Source organism: Schistocerca cancellata, chromosome 7 (assembly GCF_023864275.1).
Source record: "Schistocerca cancellata isolate TAMUIC-IGC-003103 chromosome 7, iqSchCanc2.1, whole genome shotgun sequence".
Taxonomy (NCBI): Eukaryota; Metazoa; Arthropoda; class Insecta; order Orthoptera; family Acrididae; genus Schistocerca; species Schistocerca cancellata.
Window position 1 is genome coordinate 124,968,820 of NC_064632.1, and position 27,380 is coordinate 124,996,199.

The window sequence follows — 27,380 nt, forward strand, 5'->3', positions numbered from 1 at the left end:
GCTGCATCTTGGTTAGTGCATTGTATTAGAAGGCAGTGAAAAATAACTTTAAATTAAGCCTGCTGATTATCTTTTAATATGTTGAGCTAAAAAGTTGCTAATTTCCTATAATAACTGAAGCAAATAAACAAAACAAGATTTCTGTTAAGACAACACAAAAACCCATGGTAAAAATTGCTACTTTCCCAAAACATTTAATTATAGTTGTTTGCAAACTCCATTTATTAAATGCTGATAATATTTAGGGCTACTCCTCTTTAAGGAAAAATTAGCTGTAACATAATATATTAGTTAGAATATCTGCTACGATAACTAAATCACAAATGCTGATTTACTACAAATTGCTCATAGATTATACGAAGGGACTATATTAGCTTCCAAAAATTCTCAAAAATGCACATTTATTTGCATTGATATACAATGAATTTCAGGAGTAATGTATTCTTTGGCAGAACTGTGAACCACAAACGAAGATTTGCTACTAACTAAATTACATATCCAGAACACTTGTATTGGTAACTTACAAAATTATAATTTTGTAAGCATCTGAAAATTCTCAAAAATAACCTGTTTTTCACATAATTGTAAAATGAAACAAGAGAATGATCATTTTGAATGAGGATAGGCTTACTGTTCTCAAAAATTTTAAAAGAGCACAATTAAGTTAAAAATTTTAAAAGAGCACAATTAAGTTTAAATCTATAATTGTCACTAACAGTACAAGTATATCGCAGCACCTGTGGATGTTAAAAATTTCGCAATATATCACAGTACAAATGGGTACTGATACAATCAATGAAACATTATGCAGAAGCAGTGCAAACAGCAAAATAAGTGTATGTAGAACTTCAAATCGGCAGACTGTTCTTGTACATACAGTCTCACTCACTCTGTCTTCAGGCCACGAGTGGCCTACCGGGACCATCCAACTGCTGTGTCATCCTCAGGGGAGGATGTGGATAGGAGGGACGTGGGGTCAGCACACCGCTCTCCCAGTCATTATGATGGTATTCTTGACCTGACCGAAGCCGCTACTATTTGGTCGAGTAGCTCCTCAATTGGCATCACAAAGCTGAGTGCACCCCGAAAAATGGCAACCACACATGGCGGCCTGGATGGTCACCCAACCAAGTGCCAACCACACCAACAGCGCTTAACTTTGGTGATCTCACGGGAACCGGTGTATCCGATGCGGCAAGGCCGTTGCCCACATACAGTCTCACACAAATGAAAATTATATGTATATATAAGATTATGTATAAATAAACGTATGTATTGCATGGATTTTTCACTTAGCTGATTCTGTGCACACTTTTACACTGGTGTGAGTTTACCTTAGTTAAAAGTACTAAAATGTGCAGCACCAACAAAGCACATCTTCTGCTTTTGCAGCTGACAATGGTTGGACCTGGTTAGCGATTTTGTGTAGGACCAGAATTCTCAAGTTGTCGGCAGATCTTTAGATAAGGTAGGATGATGGTAATTATTGTATGCTTTGTGTATAGATCTTTTCACAGACACATAAATCTCTACTAACCTTTGCCTGTCATGGTTTGCACATTTTTGAAACAAGAGTGCAACAGCCTTTGCTTCCCCAGCAGTTCCCAGATTTAGTTGATAAACCGTTGTTGGTCTTATCGTCAGTAATCCACTTACCTGAGCACGATTTATAGTCTGTTTAAACTTTGCCTCTATGTCCATCACACTAAATGATTGTGATTCACTGTTTATGTGAGATGCTAACGACTGTGTATCTGCTTCTTGTGTCAGAAACACTCTCCTAGCCTTCTTAATTGATTTATAACACTTCAAAATCATCATCACTTTGATGAAATTGTGATCACTAGTCCCCATCTCCATACTGATGCTATCAATAAGGCCTGGCCTGTTTGTAGCTACAATGTCTAAGATATTTCCATTGTGTATGGGTTGCCAAACTTGCTGCTCAAGGCAGTTTTCAGCAAACATGTCTCTTTATACCCCCTGCAGTGAATTCATAGAAGTCCTAGTCTCTACTCAGTAGGTTAAAGTCACCTCCAATTAGTAATGCATGATCGGGATGTTTACCCACTACTGACCTTTTCAATGATTCTAGAACTGTCATAGCAGAATCAGGTTGCCAGTAAAAACATCTAACAATTAACTTGTTTTTGTCTAGACCACCTATATCTGACAAGATAACTTCACTGCCACAATCAGGTTCCACCTCAATAGAGATTTTTGTCAACTGCAATGAACACTCCCCTTCTAAGGTATCTAATCTGTCCATTCTATAAATATTCCGTGACTCAGTAAATATCTCAGAGCTTTCTACTTCAGGTTTTAGCTGGGTCTCAATCCCAAGAATGGTTTCAGTGTGAGAACTTTGCTGGAGTGCAGTAAATTTGGGAACTTTGTTTCAAATATTTAGACAGTTTACTGATAAAAATTGACAGTTGTAGTGTGTTTACCCCTCTGAACTTGGTTTGGTGTCCCACTGCTACCCAAATAGCTGCTTGCTTTGTGTAGTGCACTCCTGACCTAACAAGGGGAGTTCTACAAATTCCCCACCCGATGACACAGAACTAGAACGCTGCAGATAAGGCCTTCACAGAATCAACAAAGCCATTGCTTGAGATACTCCACTCAGTTGCAAGCCAAAGGACCCTGATCAACTCTGGGAATGACCTGTAGCTGACTGGAAAATTAGAAGGGTCAGCCACTTACCTGTAAGTGATTAATGTTTGGTTGACAGATAAATACAACAGCACAGAGTCTTAACTGGCATTCATGCTACCAGTTTCTGCTGGGATAACGAATAGACTGGGATAACCACATAGACACCAAACACATCCACTTGCATCCTGAATCACTAATTACTCAGGATGATTTGAGGGAAAAGGAAATGTGTCGTGCAAGTGGGAGGAGATAAGATGTATGGAGCAAGAAAGGGATGAGGTGATTATGACAGAATGTGAAGCATGTAGCTCTCAGTGGATATAGCAAATGGGGCCTGAAAATATGGCATTTACAAAAAGAGGATGAGAGAGACAAAATGTGGGACAGAGGAGGGGGGTTAAAAGATTTGAGCAAGAAAATAGTGGTGGAAAATGTAACAGGAAAGGAAATTGTGAGAATTTAGGTTATGCTGGGGTGTGGTTGGGAAGGGGAGGGGGGGGGGGGGGGGCAGGGGTGCAGAGAGGCAGTTCCAACTACATAGGTCACAGGAGCTAATGTAGAGAGAATCCAAATGGCATGGATAGTAAAACAGATATTAAAGACACTGGTGCCATGTCAGGCAATATGTTAACCTACTTATCACAGAAGCAAGCTGCCCCTACAATGGTAATAGTAAGAAGGTGACCAGCGAAGATGTTCTCATCATGATAACTCAGTTCTAATAGACAGCTCAGCGCTAATAGTCCTTGTGCTATTGGTACAAATGGTAAAATTATTCTTCCATGCTTTTTCAGTTGTTATGAGCAGCAGTCACTTGGTCCAGGAAAGTGAGAAGAGTAGGAACCAAGGTAACATTTAGGTTGGCCAGATATTCAACAAGCAAGATTTCAAAAGGAAGATCAGACAGGTAGAACATGGAGTATGTGATGTTCAGCATCGTGGTCACAATTGTGATCAAAATTTACAGTCAGTAATTTCCAAATTTACTGTGGCCTACCTCATGATCTCAGTGCCTATGGAAGGACATGTGTAGTTGCAGAGGGAATCTGCTCACTTCACTATATCATTCTACTCTTCTTTCCCACTTTCCTCCTTCCTTTCAGTGTGTCTGCCAGTAGTGGCTCTGAAAGGGCAAAGGTGTTCCACATGTACCATTGTGGTTCATTTTCACTAGAGATGTCATTTCTACTGCCTGGTAGTGACTCTGATAGCATGTGACAAACTTCTTCATTTTGCCTCTTGGAATGTGTGGTCTAGTTAGCACTTCATTTTTCCCTCGTGGAATGTACGGACTATTTGGCATTAACCATTGATCAATGTGGTATTTTGATGGTGTGGCTTTTCTTCATAGCATTCCTTTTAGACTTCCTAAAGCTTTAGTCTTTGTTTTCTGAATCTGCGCCAGACAGCTTTTACCCTCTTTTTGGTTCTCCAGATGCCTGAAATATTGTCCCTGGGAAGTGGATTGAGTGACTCAAAAGGTGAAAACATGTTTTGTTCAAAGACAACCTCATAGGATAGAAGATCTGTGCTCTTGTGCACCTTGAAGTTTTATGATGCTACAACATATAGCAACAATGCGTTCCAGTCATTATGGTGGCTGTTCACATATTGATTTAGCATTTTGCGTATGATTCCATGCATCCATGCTGTCTGCCCATTGGCCTGTGAATGTAATGCAGTTGTTTGTAACTTCTGGATTCATGGAAGCCAGCATAACTGCTTCATAAGTTCTAACATAAAATTTGTGCCTTGGCATTTTACAAGAGAATCCAGTGTTCTAAATTTTAATGCCCAATTGTTGAACACTACATGCCACTTTTTCAGCTTGCTTGTTGAGCATCGCAATCATTGTTCATAACGCAATAAGTAATCAGTGATGGTCAAGATGTTGTGACTTCCTGTTGATATTTGTCCACGGGGTCCAAGAATGTCCATGAAAATAAGTAAGTAACTAGCCTCTGGTAATCTCTGTAAGGACACCCGCTGATGAATAAGTTCTACCCTCTGCATGCAAAGTATGCAATTTTTCATGTATTTCAATACATCCATCTTTCTTGTCACACACATCTTTCAAGCTTGGTCTGTTTATACAGAATCCCATCATCAGCATGGAATTATGTTTGTGTTGTGAACTACGTACAGTCTGGGTCATCATTCTGTTCTTTCTGCAATTTTTCTGGAGAAATTCCAACATGTTCTCTTGTGCACTCTTTCTGGCTGAGGCCATGAGTGTTACCATGATGGTGTATAAGTCCAGAGTCAAATTTGCTAACATATGATGTCCATCAGATCAGATGCCTCATTAGAGCCTTTAGTCTCATAAGCTCTGCTGCATGATCTGTTACTACTTTGAAGCATCTGCCATAAAAGTTGCAACAGAAATGCACTAGATGATGAAAACAGTGAAGCACTCAGAAGATGTGGTCAGATGTCAGTGTAACTTTGTACATATAAACACCATTGGCAGATAAGTGAATGATTAGAGCAGGCATTCTTTGTGGCCAGTAGAAAGACTGCCAGGGTCTGTTAGTGTTATTCATGCTTAGTGTTGTTAATCAGACTTGTAGTGTATGTAAGGAGCATGAATACCATCAGATATTGAGTGTTAACAGAGATGATATGTACTCATGTGAAACAGCGTTATCAGCACCTGACAGAGCTGAAATGGTCTTCTGCACCTGCCTTCCAAAAACCTGGAACATTCTGTGTCATCCTTCGCCATTGGTCAGAGACTAGCATCAGCCCTAGTAGGTAATTATCACAGGGTGTATATGGCCCGGAACATCCGGGAATTCCGGGAAAAACCCGGGAATTTTTTAGAATTCCGGGATTTTTCGTTGTTTTAGATTGCAGTTAAAGTTGTGTAGGTGTGACGTGTAAGATCTGATACGCTGACAAAGAACTTTAGTCCACTACTGCTAAATAATATTGCAGCAATGAAACACAAATCAGAGAATATCACCAAAATAAAAGTTTAGTTGCGTAGAAAATGGGTAAATAGTGTCAAAGGATTTAGGTCGAAGATTATGCAGTACGTCCGTAACAACTAATATGCATTCGATGTGTGTGACGTCACAATTGTTTACATTTCTAACAGATCACCAGAAAATATTACGAATAGTGGCTTGAGATGCGTTACTTTCGAAGTAAATTTCCACGCAAGATGATTTATGTTACCTGTGAGAATGTGCAGTGCATTTCTTAAATCACAGGACGTTATAACTCTCATTCAAAATGTAACACTTTGAGGATCAGCCATTTGAAAAATGTCGGGCCCAGAAGATAAGTCATTTATGCCACTATTTAAAATTTTACCGGCACATTTGTATTTGATATGACTTAACGTGTAACACACGCTAAAAAAAGACCGAGCTTCAAGTTAGTTTTCATATTTAATGTTGTACTTTCATAGATAAAAAATTATGCAATCGATGGCAAAAAGTTCCATTGACCTTCAAAAAAATGTGCATAATGTGTTACTGAGCAATGTCACAAGTCCCTTCATGCCAGAACACTTCGACTTTTCTAAGCAACTGATAATCATTTTGGCACGATTTTAATTGCCAAATTAGAGCCTGTTAGTAGGCCTACGGACTTCCTATCATTGTAGGACTAATAACAGTGGATGCCAATAGAGGATGCAATTCTCGTTCGTACATACACATCTGCTTACGAGTTAACCGGTGTAGAAACGCACTTTGCTGAATTGAGCGAGCTCGGCCTACCTTCGTAACGTACGCGCCGCGGCCTGTCTTTCTCGTAGGCCTCGTGCTCTGAATAACTGCCGTCATTCGCTAGCGAGGTCACGTGACATGAGCTATGACTGGCTGACAAAAGTGCTTCGCTCAACGCAATCTCTATTTTAGAGTTTCGGAAGCTACCGTGCTGTAATTTGTGGAATTTGTATATATACTTTAGCAATACGAAAATAAACTCTGTGCATATTGTCTCGCATCAAACAACTTTCCAAACGCATTGTTTTCCTGGATTTCGTTTCCTAAAGTGCTGGGACGTCCTCCGCCGATATAAGACCTTTAAGATTCAAAGGACTGATAGGTTTTACAGCTCCGAGGGAAAGTATACTGTTACTTAACACGGATGTATTTTCACCCTCTTCATCCGGGAGAAATTGTGTTTTTAACCGGGAAATCCGGGAAAAATCCGGGAATTTTTTTTTCTTGTCCACGTAGACACCCTGTATCAGCCGATGCATAGGCTGCTGTTTACACTGTGGCAGAAATGATTGAATTTGGAGTAGTGCCAAGTTTGGGAAGCTGCTGATGAATAGCAGTGCATTGTGTTCAGTAATTAATCATAATTCTGCTCATCCCAAGTTTGACTATCATTGGGAAATATGGCAGCAGCCTGGGAAGATTTGGAGAGGCGCAGTGGTGCTACTCTTACTGTTATGGTGTGGAGAACCATTGAGTGTGACTTCAGATCACAGCTGATAGTGATTGTGGGAACTCTTACAGCACAGTGATTTGTCATGGACATCCTGCATCCCCATGTGTAACCTCTCATGTGATAGTGTCCTGGTGCCATTCTTAAACAGGACATAATCATTCATACATGCCACATGTCTCTGTGGCTTTATGATATTTCGGTACTCCTAAGGCCAACCGATCCCCAGACCTGTCCCCAGTAAAACTTATAGAACCAGCTCTGACATCAACTTCGTCCCTATGCCAATGTGTAGGATTAGAACAATAGCTGTGGACCAGCTTGTGACAGGAGGGGATCCAATGGCCCTGTGACATCTTTCCCAACCGAATCACTGCATGCATCCAGGCCAGAGGGGAGGTGCATTATCATACTGATACACGAGTTCATACTGCTGAGTTCTTTGTAAATTTGACTTGAATTTGTAAATCCCAGAAATAACATCACGCACTCTCTCAATCATGAAGATTCATTTTGTTTGCTCCTCCTGTTCTGAGTGCTTCAGTTTTTTGTCAGATGCTGCATATGATTCCATAAGTCAGGCTCTGTATCTCTCTTTTTTGCAGTGGAATAATTGCTCTTAGCCTAGGCATAGGCTGTCTGATGTTGTGTTCTTTCTTCTTTCTGAATTGATACACACCCTAAGGCAAGGCTGCTTCCATTGCATGGCAATAGGAACTACTTCTGGTAATCCGGAAAAGCAAGGATGGGAGCTGTGGGCATTAAGTCATTCAACCACACAATGGCTTCTATAGAATCCAGTCCAGTGGAACTCTACCTCCTCCTTCAGATGGTGTGTGAGGGGTATCATCACTTCTTTAAATTTTGATCCAAAAACCAATTTTCTTGTATTTGATGTAGGAAATGCCCATATGGCTTGTACAAGTTGTGGTTGTCTTCCCATAACATTGTGATCTGGCTTATCTGTTGGTCTGAACGTTGTGTTAACTTATCAGGGGCAGACAAATGAAAATGAGACAAATGGAAAAAAATTAAGTACATTCTTCATTATTTCAAAAATAACTGTCAAAACATTTAATACATTTATTCCACTGTGAGACAAGATGGCCCATGCCTTCATGGAAAAATGTTTGCAGTTGCCTACTATTATGAAGCTTCCCCCTATCACTTCTATAAACCAATTATTATTCATGTGCATTTTTTTAGGTGTAGTAACACTGAGCTAGTGCAGCCATTTTGAGTGAGAAGTAAGTTTGAAATAATAATTGAAATAAACTCCAGTCTGGTCACTGACATCAACTATCCCATTAAAGGCAGGGCTACCTATGAAACCAGTCATGTGATGTACAAGCTAAGCTGCAACCACTGTACTGCATTCTATGTAGACACGACAACCAACAAGCTGTATGTGTGCATGATTGGCCACCGAAAAACTGTGGCCAAGAAACAAGTGGATCACCCTGTTGCTGAACACGCTGCCAAGCATGATATCCTTCATTTTAATGACTGCTTCACAGCCTGTGAAATATGGATCCTTCCCACCAACACCAGCTTTTTCTGAATTACGCAGGTGGGAACTTTCCCTGCAACACATCCTATGTTCCCGTAATCCTCCTGGCCTCAAACTTTGTTAGTCACTGTCCTCACCCATCCAGCCCCTTTCCTGTTCCAATTCCAGCAGCACACAGCCATTGTTCCACCATCACACCCAGTCTTTTTATTTCTCTCCTTTTCTGCTACTCCCCCCCCCCCCCCTTTCCACAGCTCCCCCCTGCCTCCCATCTAACCTGCATAACCTGCAGCACTTCACTGTCTGACACCCCCACCATACTATACCACCCCCTCCCCACCCCAGGCTCTCCCCCTTACCCCCACCAAATCGCCACTCCCATCATGCACTGGTGATGCTGCTCGCAGTGTGGTTTCAGTTGCCTGAGACTGCAGTCATGTGTGTGAGTTGCATTTGTGTGTGTGTGTGGTGTGTGTATGTGTGTCTGTTGGTTATTGTTGATGAAGGCCTTAATGGCCAAAAGCTTTAATTGTGAGAGTCTTTTTATTGTGCTTATCTGCGACTCAGCATCTCCCTATATGGTGAGTAGCAACTTTCCTTTTCTAATATTATTACATTCCATCCTGGATTTTCCATTGTTTAATTAAAATAAAATGTGCTTATCTGGTTGTTGTAGCTCCTCTGGTTATTGTAGCTCCTCGTCAATATTCGCAGCTTTTTGAAGGTCATGACTCACTGAAAAAAATGATTTTGTCCGTGCGATATTGTCAGGTTCATTTACGTTTGACAATTTGGTCACTCCATGACAAAGTTTCATCATCATTCTCTTATGTTTCTGTACAAAGTTACAAATTGGCCTTTATTCTGGTTCAGTCAACTCATTTAAACAAAACAACTTCATAACAACTCCTCCGTAGCTATTTCTCATGACAACACCACAACAGTTACTTAACAACTGCTACTAACTCAACAAGAAGTGCAAGAATACAAGATATCACAGTTTCAGTGATATTATAATACATCAGTATTTTATTTACACCCAAAGAATTTTGTACAAGGTTAATTATTTCCTTTACAATATTGTCAAATTGTTACACAGAATGAATAATAAAACAACTTTAAAAATTCCAAATGTGATCACAATTTTGAATTAAATCAGAAACATGAAAAATAATTATGTTTTCTGAAAAATAAATTTTATGTTACTTTCTTGTTTTATTTGTGCTTATTAAAATATAAGACTGTTAGTTACATTATTACAATTAAAATAAATACAACGTGGCAGTTTTCATTCTGTTGAATCGTGTCGTGAATTACAGGAGAGTATCATATTCTCCTATTCCGGTCTCAGAAACCGACATACGGCTGGGAGACTGGTGTTTTGAACACATTCCCCTCCATATCTGCATCCAGTGATGTCTATGGGCTGAGGATGACATAGCAGCTGGTCGGTACCATTGGGCCTTCTTGGCCTGTTCAGGTGGAGTTTTTAGTTTTGTTCATATTCTGCTATATGCGGTGCAAATAGGTGCACTGACCAGTTCTCTGGTATCGGGCACTGTGGAGGTTGAAGGCCTTCCGGAGGAGATGGACTTATTTGGCCATTAGGAGACACTGTGACCGTACAATGCTGTGCTTGCATGTTGACAGCACCATTGTTACACCATGTGAGCACAGCAGCCAACAGTGTTCCACGTGGCCAGTATATACATAGATGGCAGCTAAGTAGACAGCTGGTCAATTCAGTGCCTGTGATTGATATTGTCAGATCTATCTTTGCTTTACTAGGACTGATTGATGATTACCTTGCTTCTCACCCAGTTACTATCTTTGGTCGCACCTGGGATTTGTTTCTCCATAGCACATTGTCGTCAACTGGGTTGTTTGTCCTTGTCTTGGTCAGTTGTCTTGTGTCTAGTCTATGTGTCAAGTTTTGCTCACCTACCATTAGTTTTGGTTACTTCTGCAGGCTGCTCTCCCACCTGGTGGCTTCCTCCATTCCTGTGACGTGTGCACCAGTATTTGACTACCCATGGATGTAGCATGTTCCATTACACTATAGAACCTTGATTGTACTCAGGCATTCAGCTCTTTGTCTGAAGCAACTCGGTGGTCATGACTGTCTTTCTTCGAGGTTCCAAAAACATGGAAATTGCATCAGGAGAGATGAGGACTGTATGTGGGATTCCAGGATAACTTCCACAGCCTAGTCAAAACAACCTTGATGACATCTGGGATGCCCACCTTCCATACAGTCCCAATCTTGACCCTTGGGATTTCCATATTTTTTGAGCCCTAATGAAAGATATTTATGCCTGCCAGTTTTCTACGGATGAAGAGGTGCATGCCTGGGTACAATAATGGTTCCGTAGGCAGCTGCAAAAATTTTTTTCCGTGAAGGCTTTGACCATCTTTTCTCAAAGTGTGATAACTATTTTAACAGTTATGGGATTTACTTTTGAAATAATGAGTAGTTTCCATCTGTCTTGTTCTCATTTGACTGCCGCCTCCCATGTTGGTATTCCAGAATTCTTCACCAAGTCTCTAATAATTACTTTAAAATCTTTTCTACATTATGTTTTGTGAGTAAACGTTCCATATTATTTGTGACTTCACATGCGATGTATTTTCCTCGGCTTTAAATACAACAGCACCTCAACTAATCAAACATCTTAATGCTTCTGTATACAAGACTCAAATTTAATTCAAAAATTCATTTCAGTTCCATTACCACATTTTGTTGTTGTTGAAATAAGAGTTCTTGGGAAGATATAATGTCACCAGGATAGAATATCAATCCATAAAATACTTATTTCTTCATCTGAACTGCTATTTCCTCTCGCTAAATTGCTGTGACTGCTGTGCCATGTTGAAGATGTGCATTGTTCCTCGGTATGGTTCACCACATATACGATAAAAATAAAACTAATGCACAATATCTGCACATCTATACTAGGCATATTAGTCTATGTTATAATTTTCTCACTATATAAATAGTTTTGTCTAGAGAATCATTTGTTAGTAAGAGTACATAGATATAAGTATCACTCCTCTGGAGTTGTATGTATCGCTACATATCCCTTACTCATGTGGACTTTGGCTACCCTGTTGTTTCATGGTAAGTTTTATTTTTCCTTATAGTTAATTTTGGTGAAATTAAATTCTGAAGACTTAGACATTTAAAACTATCGCATAATTTCTATAATTCCTTTGCCTTTTCAGTCTATATTATCTTGATTACAAAACTTCAGACAGAATTTTTTTTCTGTTTAGTTAACTTCCATATACTTTTAATAATGTATAGAAAGTTATGATTGAGAGTTCCAAATTATGTAGGAATGCAGGAGACAATTCACTGAAAGACAGAAGCATTGAGTCGTTGACAGGTAGACAAACAAAAGGTACAGAGCTTTGCTAGCTTTTGGAATTAATTTCCTTTTTCCAGCTTCTAGCAAAAACATGCACACAAGCACACACACACTCACTTATATTCACATGCCTGTCCACTTACATTGTGCTCAGTCAACTGTCAACTTTTTTTGGCCCATGGTAAGTGTACTGGGGCGTGTAAACATTGATTTTGCAAATGGTAAATTTAGTTTTAAGAGCCAAGAGAATATGTACGAAATGACATTTTCAGAAAAGATCAATAATGCTAATGAAAGTGGTTTAGCTTTACCTTTAAGATATATGTCTGTGGAAACAAACTTTGAGTATGGCGAGGAAGAAAAGATTAAGAATGAAATAGTAAAGAAGGTGGAAGCTATTGAGGGCATCACAGTCAAACAAAAGGAGGAACTGAAGGGGATCTTCTTACAAAATAGTAAATCTTTTTCTGATAAACCTGGTTTAGTAAGGGACTTTGAATGTGAACTGAGGTTAAAAGAGCATGAACCATTCTTTAAAAAGCCGTATGCTATACCATTTTCTAGAAAGGAAGCTGTAAGGAAAGAAATACAAAGGATGTTGTCCTGGAACATAATTGAAAGATCAAACAGCAAGTACTCAAACCCCTTAGTTGTAGTAAAAAAAAAGGATGGGGGTGTTAGGCTGGTACTTGATGCTAGGAAATTGAATGAAATAGTAATAAAAGAGAGTGACAGGCCAGCTAACATTGATGAGATTTTACAAAAGTTTTATGGGTGTAAATTCCTGACTTCTTTTGATGTGACTTGTGGATACTGGAAATTAGTCTGGCAAGGAGATCTAGGCCCTGTACAGCATTTTTACATGAAGGTAAGTGCTACCAATACTGTGTGGTTCCTTTTGGTCTAAATATATCTGTATGTGTTTTTATCAGGGCTATGGATAAAGTATTAGGAGACATATTATCCAAGGAAATAACAGTATATGTAGATGATATATTGGTTGCAAATTCCGAGTGGTTTCAGCACTGTAAGACTTTGGAAACTGTGTTGAGGGCTATATACCAAGGAGGTATGAAACTGAAACTAAGTAAATCAGAATTTGTTAAGAAGGAACTATCATTTTTGGGACACAATTAATGAACAAGGGATACTACCAGGCAAAAGTAAATTGGCTCCAATTGCTGAATTTCCACCTCCCAGAAATAAGAAAGAATTGAAAGCTATGTTCGGTCTATTTGGATTCTACAGAAAATATGTGTCGGATCAATCATTCAATCATCCATGTTTAGGTAAATTACTGAAAAAAATGTACCATGAGTTTGGACAGAGGAATGCCAAGAAGCTTTTCATAAATTAAAAACAGGATTAGTAAACAGTAAGCTATTGTACCATCCTGACTTTTCACAACCTTTTTGTATGAGTACTGATGCCAGTATTTGTGGGCTGGGAGTTGAAATCTTTCAGTTGATTAGGACTGAAACTGGTGTTGAACACAGAACTATAGCCTTTGCCAGCCGTACATTACATGATCATGAGAAAAATTATTATACACTCCTGGAAATTGAAATAAGAACACCGTGAATTCATTGTCCCAGGAAGGGGAAACTTTATTGACACGTTCCTGGGGTCAGATACATCACATGATCACACTGACAGAACCACAGGCACATAGACACAGGCAACAGAGCATGCACAATGTCGGCACTAGTACAGTGTATATCCACCTTTCGCAGCAATGCAGGCTGCAATTCTCCCATGGAGACGATCGTAGAGATGCTGGATGTAGTCCTGTGGAACGGCTTGCCATGCCATTTCCACCTGGCGCCTCAGTTGGACCAGCGTTCGTGCTGGACGTGCAGACCGCGTGAGACGACGCTTCATCCAGTCCCAAACATGCTCAATGGGGGACAGATCCGGAAATCTTGCTGGCCAGGGTAGTTGACTTACACCTTCTAGAGCACGTTGGGAGGCACGGGATACATGCGGACGTGCATTGTCCTGTTGGAACAGCAAGTTCCCTTGCCAGTCTAGGAATGGTAGAACAATGGGTTCGATGACGGTTTGGATGTACCGTGCACTATTCAGTGTCCCCTCGACGATCACCAGTGGTGTACGGCCAGTGTAGGAGATCGCTCCCCACACCATGATGCCGGGTGTTGGCCCTGTGTGCCTCGGTCGTATGCAGTCCTGATTGTGGTGCTCACCTGCACGGCGCCAAACACGCATACGACAATCATTGGCACCAAGGCAGAATCGACTCTCATCGCCGAAGACGACACGTCTCCATTCGTCCCTCCATTCACGCCTGTCGCGACACCACTGGAGGCGGGCTGCACGATGTTGGGGCGTGAGCGGAAGACGGCCTAACGGTGTGCGGGACTGTAGCCCAGCTTCATGGAGACGGTTGCGAATGGTCCTCGCCGATACCCCAGGAGCAACAGTGTCCCTAATTTGCTGGGAAGTGGCGGTGCGGTCCCCTACGGCACTGCGTAGGGTCCTACGGTCTTGGCGTGCATCCGTGCGTCGCTGCGGTCTGGTCCCAGGTCGACGGGCACGTGCACCTTCCGCCGACCACTGGCGACAACATCGATGTACTGTGGAGACCTCACGCCCCACGTGTTGAGCAATTCGGCGGTATGTCCACCCGGCCTCCCGCATGCCCACTATACGCCCTCGCTCAAAGTCCGTCAACTGCACATACGGTTCACGTCCACGCTGTCGCGGCATGCTACCAGTGTTAAAGACTGCGATGGAGCTCCGTATGCCACGGCAAACTGGCTGACACTGACGGCGGCGGTGCACAAATGCTGCGCAGCTAGCGCCATTCGACGGCCAACACCGCGGTTCCTGGTGTGTCCGCTGTGCCGTGCGTGTGATCATTGCTTGTACAGCCCTCTCTCAGTATCTGGAGCAAGTATGGTGGGTCTGACACACCGGTGTCAATGTGTTCTTTTTTCCATTTCCAGGAGTGTATTTCAGAATTAGAAGCCTTAGCTATCATCTTTGGGTGTCAAAAGTATGAGTACTATTTGTTGGGTCATAAAGTAATAGTATATACAGATCATAAAGCTTTGAGCTACCTACAAAAATGTAAATTGAAACATGGCAGGAACTAGGTGGGCTATGTATTTGCAGCAATTTGATTTGGAAGTGAGATATGTAACTGGGAAAAGTAATATAGTGGCCGATGCTTTATCTAGAATGCCACTGGGCAGAAATGACCAGGAAAATGAAGATGGACAGGAAGACCATTTTAAACTATGCTATATGCAGGGGGTGAAGAATGAGAGAGCTATCAGGAAAATTTGTAAACAAATGAAGAAAGAACAGAATGATGACCCTAATTTAAAATTGGTTATACAATACTATAAGTCCAATGATTATCCCAAGGTAAAACAATATTATACTATGTATAAAGGGGTTCTATTTAGAAGAAAATCCTTAAATGATCAGGACTGGAAACTGTGTTTTCCTGAACAACATGTTGACAAACTGATAGATTGTTTGCATGAAGGCTATGGGCACTGTGGGGTTCGAAAAATTGTTGCTAAGATTCAAGAAACAGTAACTTTCAATAATCTAGCAGAGATTAGAAAAGTGTGACTTGTGTCAGAGAGTAAAAACAGCTAATAATACTTCTAGGGGTTTAATGCATCCTGTCCTCCCTTCTGAACCTAAGGAACTATTAGCGATTGACTTACTAGGAACCCTTCCTGCTTCTACAGGGGGTTGTAAATATATATTTGTTGTTTTGGACATCTTCACCAAGTTCGTTAAGTTGTATCCCATTAAGAGGGCCAATACTAAAACAGTAGTTGAAAAATTAGAGACTGATTATTTCCTTAATGTAGGAGTACCAAATTCTTTATTGTCTGACAATGGGCCCCAATTTTTATCAGAAAGATTTATGCACTGCAAGAGCATATACAAAATAAAACATATTAAGATATCAACCTACTTTCCCCAAGGAAATATGAGTGAAAGAGTAATGAAAGAAATAAATAGACTGTGTTGAACTTACTGTAGCAAAAAGCACACTGCATGGGCAAGTCATATTAAATCCTTTGAAGATATCATTAATCATATGTGGAATGAATCAACAGGATTTGCTCCAGTGGAATTAATGTTTGGAGAGAGACCATCAAATGTTATAAGTGAGGAGGTAGATTTTCCAGTGATTAGTGAAATAGCGCATGACGAAAAAATTAGACTTGCAAAAGAGATGATGAAAAACAAAGCCATGGGTAGGAAGAAAAGGCATGACAAGAATCTAAACCCTGTTACTTTTAAAGTAAATGATTTGGTGTTAGTAAAAACCAAGGAAAAGTCAAGTAAAGTAAATGAAGAAATTAAGAAATTCTTACACATTTTCCATGGACCTTTTAAAATAGTAAGGATAGCACATGATAACGCATATGAATTGGCTTATGTTAAATCAGGTAAAATTTATGGCCTTAAAAACATTACTGATTTAAAACCATATATTCTGCCAGTCAGACATTTAAAGATTGATCCACAGCAAGTGGAGCTGTTTAAAAAACTGGGAGAGGTACAATTTTCAAATAGATTTGAGGACATGGTAAATAGGATACAAAAGTACACCACCTACTAAGGTAGGTGGTCTATATTTATTTTAATGGACACACCAAGTTGGCGTTTGGTGCCTCCCCAGCTGTGTTTGCCATTTCTCCCAGGCAAGTTTTTTCTTTTTCTGATATCCTGTGTTAAGTGTATAAGTGAAACCAATTATCTTTAACTATCCCTTTGTCTATAAGATTGATCAATGTTGCTGTGGTGTATGAATAATTATTATTTGAAGGTGCGGTCATAGTATTTGTAATAATATTTGGAGAAATAATTAGATAGGAAGCTGCAGAGGAGGAAATATGATTAATGATAAACTTTATTAATATTACCCATTTTTCTACTTGGCAAGTGCCCGTTGAGAATATCTTAGCTGGTCAGTGTTCTTATTGTATAAGTTAGGCCATGCAAATTTAATTTTCAGTTTACTGTTTATGTATGTATTAGTAATGGTATTTGGTAACTGGTGGAATAGGAAGCTACAAAGAGTGGAAAGTGATTTGAAATAGGTTTTAAAAATATAACATGTATTGGAGTTTGAATAGAAATGCTATGTATTACTTGGACAGCAATTATGTTTATTTTTGAACCTAGGAGGTAAAAAGCAAAATGGGAAAATGCAAATTAAAGTAAGAAAACACTTGCCTGAACATAGAGTAATAGTGTAGCATTGAACAGCAGCCATAATATTGTGAGGTTATAAAATAATATGAGAAATATAATGCCATTTTTTTCAAATATAATTAGAAGGAATATTGATTATACTGTCAAGTGATGAAACATGAGTTGCCTGTATGGAGTATTAACAGAATGATGTAAACATATTCAGGTGTGATATTAGTTTGAGGTTTCGGGCATGAATAATCAGTAATATGATGAGTACTGAAGTATATAAAGTGTGCAATAATGAAGTTCTGTATATAAAGTAAGTCAAAGATAAGTATGAAAAAGTGTGATTGTGAAGTTTCTTTCTTGTTATTAGAGGTTGAGTGAAGGCAGAGCAGGGGGTTAGTTAATTAATTATTTAATGATGATAATGAGAATAATGGTGACTAAGGAACATGAAGTCAACGAGTATGAAATAGTAAAATGAAGTAATGGTTAGGGAATAGTTAGGGACCATGTGTCTGCTGTAATTAATGTTTTAGTAAGCATACACTTCACATATTTACAGTTAAGAGAGGAAAAAAGAGAGTATGACACAACTTGAAATATAGATAAGCATTATAATGAGGAGTTAAGAACTAGAATACAAATAGGTATTATGACACCTGGTTAAAGAAAGGCAACAAATTGGTTCTCTGCTATAATCAATATGACACTCCTAAGGAATTAATTATTAAAATGGCACCCGTTGAATCCAAATTACAAAAATATTCAGCATTTGACAAAGTATGTGTACTGCTGGTTAGACTCCATCATATCTTACCTCCTTTGAAAAAAAAAATAATTAGGAAACAATAAGTGGAGAACTTATATTAGAAACAGTTTCCATAAAAAGAAAGGTTTTTTCATATGCAATGTTTATATAATACTATAACTTTATTGAAAGTTTTGAGGAAATCCTTGTTGATCTGTGGTACTAAATAGTGTTAAATATGTATCTGTATGTTACCTTAGATAAGACTTTATATTATAATTTTAAAATGAATGACAGAAAGTTATTTTTTGATATATATATGTCTGTATTTGTAATCAGTAATGTGGGGTTGAAAGAAGCGACAAAGCACCCTAGTGGTGAAAGGACAAGACTTCTGGGTAATAGGTAAATAATGGACACTACGGCAATGATCTCAAGTGGAATGAGTTAGCTCAAGTGTGAGGAATGACTCACCAGTAAGCTACGAATTGTTTTATGATCAATATAACAAGCTGTCAGATAACTGTCATGTGTGAAATAAGAATGTTTTCATGTAATGTAAATATTATTATGTCAATTTTTTGTACATGTTTTCTTTTGTTTTGTAACTATTCTTGTATTGAGATAGGAAGATTTCAATATGTCATTGAAAATTCAAATTTAAATGTGTTAATTCTTACTCTGTCTTTTTGAATAATATGTGTTATTTGATGACCAGTGCCTCCAGGGTGTTCTATTGAAATGTTTTAGTGTATGAAATGCTACATGTGTGAATTTAAAGTGAACCAGATTCATACTTAAAAAAATTCATCAGTATAATTCCGTGGGGGGGGGGGGGGGGTATGTAACGAAGCAGGGTTGCCCACTGCTATCCTGTTTTTGTTTTACACTCCTTCAGTAACTTAGTTAAGCAATGATTTTTTTTTTTTTTTCCGTTTTCACTACTCAGATTCCGACTGCAGATTCTGTGGCCTACAGCCTCATAGTACAGAATTCAGAAATAGTTTAAATAAAATTCCCATAGTAAAATCTATTATTTCAGTACATTCTAATGTCTATTCTGAAAGTAATGAGCTAATCAATTTTATTGAAAATGCATACTATTAACAGTTATGGACAATGATGTATATTGTGCAATACATTTAAGTAAAATTCGAGTGAGCTAATAGATCAAATTCAGCTATAAGACTGCATCCAAAAGAAAGCCTAAATTTTACTGAATCCTGCAAAGCGTTTAAATTAACCTAAAGTCTAGTAGTTAAATAGATATTAAGACTTAAAATCTGTATCCTGTATGACTTTCAGTGCCAATTGTGACCAAACTACCAAATAATTCCGAGATCTGTTTCGATACTTTTTCTACCTTTATTTTTCTACGTAAAGTAACTCCAGTCTCAACTTTGTTAGTGCATTAATTAAGAATTAAGTACATTTGAATATGTAAAAATTATTGTTCAAAAGGGCTGCCGTGGTTATAAGTCGGGAATTCCCACGGCGGATGCGGAAGTTAGTTCCGCGTATTTAAATTAATACAGCTCACTCATGTTATTTAAATAATAAAACCCAATAGTTAACTTCAGAACCGGTTAGAAAGGATCATTTTAACCCTGGGAAATTATAAACTATAATATATTAACAGAAATAGTCAAATATTCAAGCGCTCGTCTATATAAGGTCCGAGCTGTTGCAATTCCCAGTTAGTTCTTGGTCAGATTCTCTTGGAGCAAAAGTGCGACAAGTTGGTTAATTTTTCGTTAATTGTAATTGTAAACTTTGTTAAAGACTGGAAGTTGTTGACCTACCTATTGTGACGATTAAGTGTAAGAGGCCTGGTCACATGAATATTGTGTGTGCGAGTGATAACAAATAAATCGCACAGTGGTTGGCATAAATGTTCAACAATGCATACGATCTTGACTTTTGATTATGGAAAACTTCACCTAGGTTCCTGGCTTCTTAATTTCAGTGTGATTCAGGTGAAACGGACGCAGCTATTGGGAAGACAATATTGAATAAACAAAGCAAGGTAGGTCGAGAACCCTGAGCACTATCTACTGGGTGAGGAAATGTTTCAATACCAGTAGGTCTGGTTGTAACGTGAACTAGTAAGAGGCACTAATATGAGGAAAGAGCCCGGTACGTTACAACAGGTACACGCTGAGTAAAACTGAGGGACGGGAAAAACCCACCGTGGTTCAACAACAAAGTTAGGAAACTACTGTGAAAGCAAAGAGAGCTTCACTGCAAGTTTAAATGCAGCCAAAACCTCTCAGACAAACAGAAGCTAAACGATGTCAAAGTTAGTGTAAAGAGGGCTATGCATGAAGCGTTCAGTGAATTCGAAAGTAAAATTCTATGTACTGACTTGACAGAAAATCCTAAGAAGTTCTGGTCTTACGTTAAATCAGTAAGTGGCTCGAAACAGCATATCCAGACACTCTGGGATGATGATGGCATTGAAACAGAGGATGACACGTGTAAAGCTGAAATACTAAGCACCTTTTTCCAAAGCTGTTTCACAGAGGAAGACCGCACTGCAATTCCTTCTCTAAATCCTCACACAAACCAAAAAATGGCTGACATTGAAATAAGTGTCAAAGGAATAGAAAAGCAACTGAAATCACTCAACAGAGGAAAGTCCACTGGACCTGACAGGATACTAATTCGATTCTACACAGAGTACGCGAAAGAACTTGCCCCGCTTCTAACAGCTGTGTACTGCAAGTCTCTAGAGGAACGGAAGGTTCCAAATGATTGGAAAAGAGCACAGGTAGTCCCAGTCTTCAAGAAGGGTCGTCGAGCAGATGCGCAAAACTATAGACCTATATCTCTGACATCGATCTGTTGTAGAATTTTAGAACGTGTTTTTTGCTCGCGTATCATGTCGTTTCTGGAAACCCAGAATCTACTATGTAGGAATTAACATGGATTCCGGAAACAGCGATTTGTGTGAGACCCAACTCGCTTTATTTGTTCATGAGGCCCAGAAAATATTAGATACAGGCTCCCAGGTAGATGCCATTTACCTTGACTTCCGGAAGGCGTTTGATACAGTTCCGCACTGTCGCCTGATAAACAAAGTAAGAGCCTACAGAATATCAGACCAGCTGTGTGGCTGGATTGAAGAGTTTTTAGCAAACAGAACACAGCATGTTGTTCTCAACGGAGAGACGTCTACAGACGTTAAAGTAACCTCTGGCGTGCCACAGGGGAGTGTTATGGGACCATTGCTTTTCAAAATATATATAAATAACCTAGTAGATAGTGTCGGAAGTTCCATGCGTCTTTTCGCGGATGATGCTTAGTATGCAGAGAAGTTGCAGCATTAGAAAATTGCAGCGAAATGCAGGAAGATCTGCAGCAGATAGGCACTTGGTGCAGGGAGTGGCAACTGACACGTAACAGAGACAAATGTAATGTATTGCGAATACATAGAAAGAAGGATCCTTTATTCAAACACTGGCAGCAGTTACTTCTGTAAAATATCTGGGAGTATGTGTACGGAATGATTTGAAGTGGAATGATCATATAAAATTAATTATTGGTAGGGCTGGTGCCACGTTGAGATTCATTGGGAGAGTCCTTAGAAAATGTAGTCCATCAACAAAGGAAGTGGCTTACAAAACACTCGTTCGACCTATACTTGAGTATTGCTTATCAGTGTGGGATCCGTACCTGGTCGAGTTGACAGAGGAGATAGAGAAGATCCAAAGAAGAGCAGCGTGTTTCATCATACGGTTATTTGGTAACCGTGATAGCGTTATGGAGATGTTTAGTAAACTCAAGTGGCAGACTCTGCAAGAGAGGCGCTCTGCATCACAGTGTAGCTTGCTGTCCAGGTTTCGAGAGGGTGCATTTCTGGATGAGGTATTGAATATATTGCTTCCCCTTACTTATACCTCCCGAAGAGATCACGAGTGTAAAATTAGAGAGATTTGAGCACACACAGAGGCTTTCCGGCAGTCGTACTTCCCACAAACCATTCGTGACTGGAACAGGAAAGGGAGGTAATGACAGTGGCACGTAAAGTGCCCTCCGCCACACACCGTTGGGTGGCTTGCGGAGTATAAATGTAGATGTAGATGTAGGTGTAGTTCGGATTTTACCCATGATGTAGAGTTTCATTACAATCTTTGTTTATTGCATCTAGAGCGTCAACAAAAGATACAATGTTTCAACTGTTTGCCAGTCTCTACACAAGATGTCTTTCATTGCATAGATGGGTAAATGTCTAATTAAAATTCTAACCAACCTCTCTTCCTCCATCAGTTTATCGAAATACTTCACCCGTATTAAGTGCCAGTCAAAATATGTTCTCATTCTCTTGTGCACTACCCGACCAGTATTTCTCTTTAAATTTCCTCTGGAAGTCTTCCCAAGAAGAAAAGTTCTCAATGTTTACAGTATCCCATACTGAGGCTTCCCCTAAAAGATACCCCATAGCAAATTCAATTTTCTTAGAATCTTCCCAGTTCTTTGGCAAAGTTTGATTGAATCTTTTCAAAAATGAGTTGGATGTACATCCCCGTCTGGCTTAAACTTAGGGAATTGCCTGGATGATCCTGAATTGGCCACCCATTGTCGAGCAGTCATCTCTTCACTAGTCAATACCACGTTAGGAGAAGTTGTCTTCGTGTCTAATTTATCGTGGATAAGTTTGAATTCTCTCTATAGATCATCCGTACCTCTCTTGGTATCACTAAGTTCAGAATATAAAGTAGGAGATACATTCCTGGATGTTACTTTCTTGGAAACTTTTCGATCTATAAGTTCTTCCACCTGCTCCTCCAAACTATGTATATTTATAATATCATAGTTCGCTAGTTTCTCTCTGGAATTTCTTTTTACAGTATCTACTCGTGTATTCGAACCTGTAATTTGCGATTGGATAATTAGTATCACGTCCGCTTGCTTATCAACACTCTCTCTTACAGTATGTAATCTCTGCTTTACAGCATCAAACTCAACATTACATACATTTCTAAATGTTCCTAATTTTTCATCGATTTCAGTGTCTACCTTATTACATTTTCCCTCAATGTCAAAATCTAACCTTGTTGCTAAATCTTGAATTTGATCTTTCTGTTTCTGACTAAAGTCAGTGAATAGTTGTTTTACATGAAGGTTTAAAGAAGTCATTAATTCTTTCTTTAAATCTAATTTCAGATTTTCAACTTTACCATGATGTGTGCCAAATTCAGTCTTTAGTAAACCTATATGTGTTCTTTGAATATTCAAGGTTTCAATCTGATCATTTAGAACTTCACTTTGAGCATTTAAACTAGAATGTACCAAACCTATTGCTTTCCTTAGAGTTTCATTTTGAGCATTTAATGTAGAATTTGAAGTTTCATTTAATTCCTTTCTTAAAGTCACTGAATCTGCCCTCTGGGCACCTAGTTTTTCACTTAAAGTTGCTATTTGAGTATTTGAAGCTGCACTTTATGCTTTAATTAAATTTGCTAACTCAGTCCGGTCTGGCATTTCTCTACTGATTCTCATAGCCATGGCTGATTCTGAAGTTTCTCCAGCTAACTGTACGTTTTCCATGGTTTTACCAATTTTAGATCTAGTAAGCATTTAAAAAAAATAATTCTAAGTGTAATAAGTACACAAATACAGTCTATTGAACAGTTTCTTCAGCTTTATACTCAAACAATTATTGTTTTATCCTCACCCGGTGTAGAGTTTTAGGCTGCATCGGTGAGTGGGTGTGGAATCAGCACCAGTGAACAACAAATTGTGCCAATGTCATTGGTCGCTGGTTTCCACGTCGGCATCAGTGCAATGTAGAATCAGCACCGGTGAACAGCAACTGGTGTGGGTGGCGTCAGTTGTTGGTTTCAGTGTCGGCGTCGACGCGAAGTGTGTGAGAGCAGTATACTCCCCACATTGGATCTTCTTAGTTGAATTGTTCTTGTTGTATCTCTTCTTAGTCTAATACATCAGGGTCTTCTTTCCATTATTTTAATGTTATGACTTCCTTACATCTTTCCCTTTGCTGCATTCACTAATTTTCCTTTTCATTTGATTTCTGGGCAAAATCAAGTTTCTCATAACGGTTTCCTTGTCTTGTTATACTCGGTTGCTATGACAACATGCAACATCTGCTTCTCTCATTTTCGTCTCTTAATTCCCTTTTTTTCGGGTCCTGTCATGGTCATCATGTTCTAACGCTTTAGACGACAAGAAGTGATGTGGAGCTGGTTTGCACACTTCCCACCTGTCTCCCACAAGTTGATTTGCTTGGTATGCACAGCCGATCTTCTTCTCTGGATAGCCGATCACGTCGATCTCCAAAAACTTCTTCTTCTGAAGAATAATGCTGGTTAAGGAAATTTATCAGATTCTCTCTCTACTCTCGAAATAATTGGGTACTCGAAGAATATTTTAGTTCAGTCATGGTATATTTCAACTTCCACAAAAAACAAATTCACCATTTCTCATATTAATATTCGAACTCGTGCGAGTCAACCAAGTTGTCAAACATTAGACTCTATTAAGATACATTTACAACAGGGTTGGTTTAATAACCACCATAAAATATGAACATGTCTTGCTTCTAGCAAGTCCAACACATGACTTACTTAAAAGTTTAATCTCGTTTCTTCATTTATTCTTAACAATCATCACAGTCATCAAACCAGCAAAGAATACCACAGGCTCTTCTCCACATGTACATTGAAACTCTATGGATCATACAGCAGGTACTTGTTGGTTGCCGCGTCCACATTTGCTCAGAAATTTTTGAAGCACTACACTGTTATGTCTTTGGCATAGTGTGTCATCTACATATTTCCTATAAAATTCACTTTTCTTTGCATGGTGCTCTTGGCTGATAAATAATTTTTGTTGCCAATGATTTTCGTGTATGTCAGGTACGAGATCAGGTACCATTTACGTGATCCCATTGCTAGGGCATCATGCTGATTGAAAATTATGCCATTAAAAGTAAAGGGTTGTGATTTAGATTATCTAAAGGAGTTTCATGAAAGCAGCAGTCTCTGTGGATGTAAATTTTTTAGCTTCATAAGGTTCTTTTGGATTACTCTTACAGTTTCTCATATGAGTATGTTTCAGGAATGGCTGGTAAAGCCAAGGGTTAAACACTCAGCATGTGTGAGGAGTTTTTTGGCTTTTAGTTCTTCAGCTAGTATCATGCTGCTTTTATAGAATATGTTGATTCATATGTATAATTTTTCATTATTTTATTCAATTTTGTGACAGTTTGTGTGCTGGTCTATTTATAGAATTTACCATGGGGTATAATATTACCTTCTTCGTGAATTTTTGGCTATGCTCTTGACCATGCCTTTGGGTTCATACATGTGAGATATTTCTTTCCAGCTTCTGTCAATAGTAAATGTGTGTTCTTTAGTTGTTCTTTACTTTCGCTGTGAAATTGCTCAGCTTCTTTAGTTGATTCTTAATTTTTCTTTGAAACTGTTTTTTTGGGTCTTTTTATGTGCATTATTAGCACCATAGTTTAGCATATGTACTTGTTTTCTTTCATCACAACTTATGTACTGCCTTTGTAACTATGGATTGGTTGCTTTTCAGTTATTTTTCATAGATTTTACTTTCTGTAAATAATAATATATAAACAGCGTTAGTCTTAAAAATTAACTGCATTATAGAAAGTCCCGTTAAATAACAGTAACTGAGATATATACCACCATAAAGTAATAAAAACTGAGCAAAATCAAGCTCCCAAATCAGTATTGTAAAGAACTCACAAAAGATTACACAGATCTTCTTGTTAGATAATTAAGGCCATTTCATATGTTTTTCTTTGCTCATTGTTTTCCGGCCAGCACAGTTTTTTAATTTGTACCTGCACTCCTTAGTTTTGAATGTAGAAATTACTGTTCCCATGTCACCTCTTTGTTTTATTCATCATGCTGAAATGTAAAAATTGGAGTGGATTTCTCATCTGTCTTCAGCTCTAAGAATTTCAAATATTATACACTGCCTGACGAAAAAGATAAGCATCCATAACTAGAGGAGGGAATTAAATAAGCTTCACAGGTTGAGAAGAATGTGATGTTATTTCAGTGATTACAAATTTAAGTCAGATTCACAAAGAAGATTGCAATATGATGTTACATCCCTTCAGCCTGGACCCCTGGACAGATTTGGTTGGGAAGGGAGCTATAAAACCATAATATCCTCTCCTGGTCCTTTATATCCTGGGGACTGACACTGGGATGGAGTCGCCATCCCACACACATTCTAACACAGACAGAGCTAGGGATGTTGCTGGCCACAGGAGTATCTAAACATAATGCTGACAGTTCATAGAGACATGTATCATGAGGATGCAGGATGTCTGTGACATACCATTGTGCTGTCAGAGTTCCTTGAATATCCACTAGGTGTGACCTAAGTCGTACCTGCTGGCTCTCCACACTATGATTGTGGGAGTAACACACCATTGTGCCGCTCCAAAACACTGAAAGAAAGGTACCTCTTCCCAGGATGCCATTATACTCATTGATGATGGTCTTCTGGGGTGGCACAGAATCCCAGTTTAACACTGAACACAGTGCAGTGCCATTTGTCAGGGGTCCATGCTTCCCCGTCATGACACAAATTCACACAGTCATTTGTGTTGTGGTGTTACCTATGCTCGGATGGTAATTCCGTAGTGTGGCTGCTGCTAGTCTCTGGCCAATGGTGTGGGATGATGTAGAATGTTGCAGGAGTCCATTACTTGGTCTTGGATGGCAGTCACAGATCTGAAAGGGCTACAATAATAACCGACACAATAAGTATTTCTGTCTCTTACATTCCCACGCATTTCATCATTGGGCTACTGTGACATCTAAATGCCCCACAAATCTATATATCATACTAGTCAATTAGCCGGTCATATGGAGACCCAAAATGAGAAACTTTCCAAATCGTGTCATATGCAGACAATGCTGTCTCAAACAAGTATGCAGCACCTCTGTATCCTTCACAGTTGCCATTCAATATCTGTCCATGCCCATTATTTACCCTATCGGGCCTTGTAACAACACTAAATATGAACAAACTAATGCACTCTGGTGGCTGTTCTAATTGTAACCGAGAACTGCAACTCTATTCATTGGCATACCATTCCATGGCATGTGCATCAACGAAGTTACATTGCCAGCTATGTCTTCTGGTTACTTAATTTTACCCCTCAGCATTAATTCTGTGTCACTGATACAATTCTCTTGATTTTAAAATATGCTGAAAATCAGAGTATTAATTGTCATTTCATTTTCTATGAAAGAATCTGTTTTCCAGGACGGGGATTGAATTTCCAGACTAGTGGCAACTACACCCCTCTTGACACAGACAAGAACATAAGAAAATCATCTGTTCTTTCAAATTACCAATAGTTAAAATGAATGATTATTTTAAAATATGGGACAAATACAGGAAGTGTAACTGCAGCAGTGTTAATGTGACTTGCACTGGTACTAAGTTATTTTCTCATAACACTGTGGAGAAAGTTACTATT

The 27,380-nt window shown here is 39.0% G+C and overlaps 1 protein-coding gene across 1 annotated transcript in view; it reads left to right on the forward strand.

Annotated features, from left to right (window-relative positions):
* LOC126092664 (dynein axonemal heavy chain 2) overlaps positions 1-27,380 on the forward strand; it is a 994,477-nt gene that overhangs the window by 424,471 nt on the left and 542,626 nt on the right. The window lies entirely within an intron of this gene.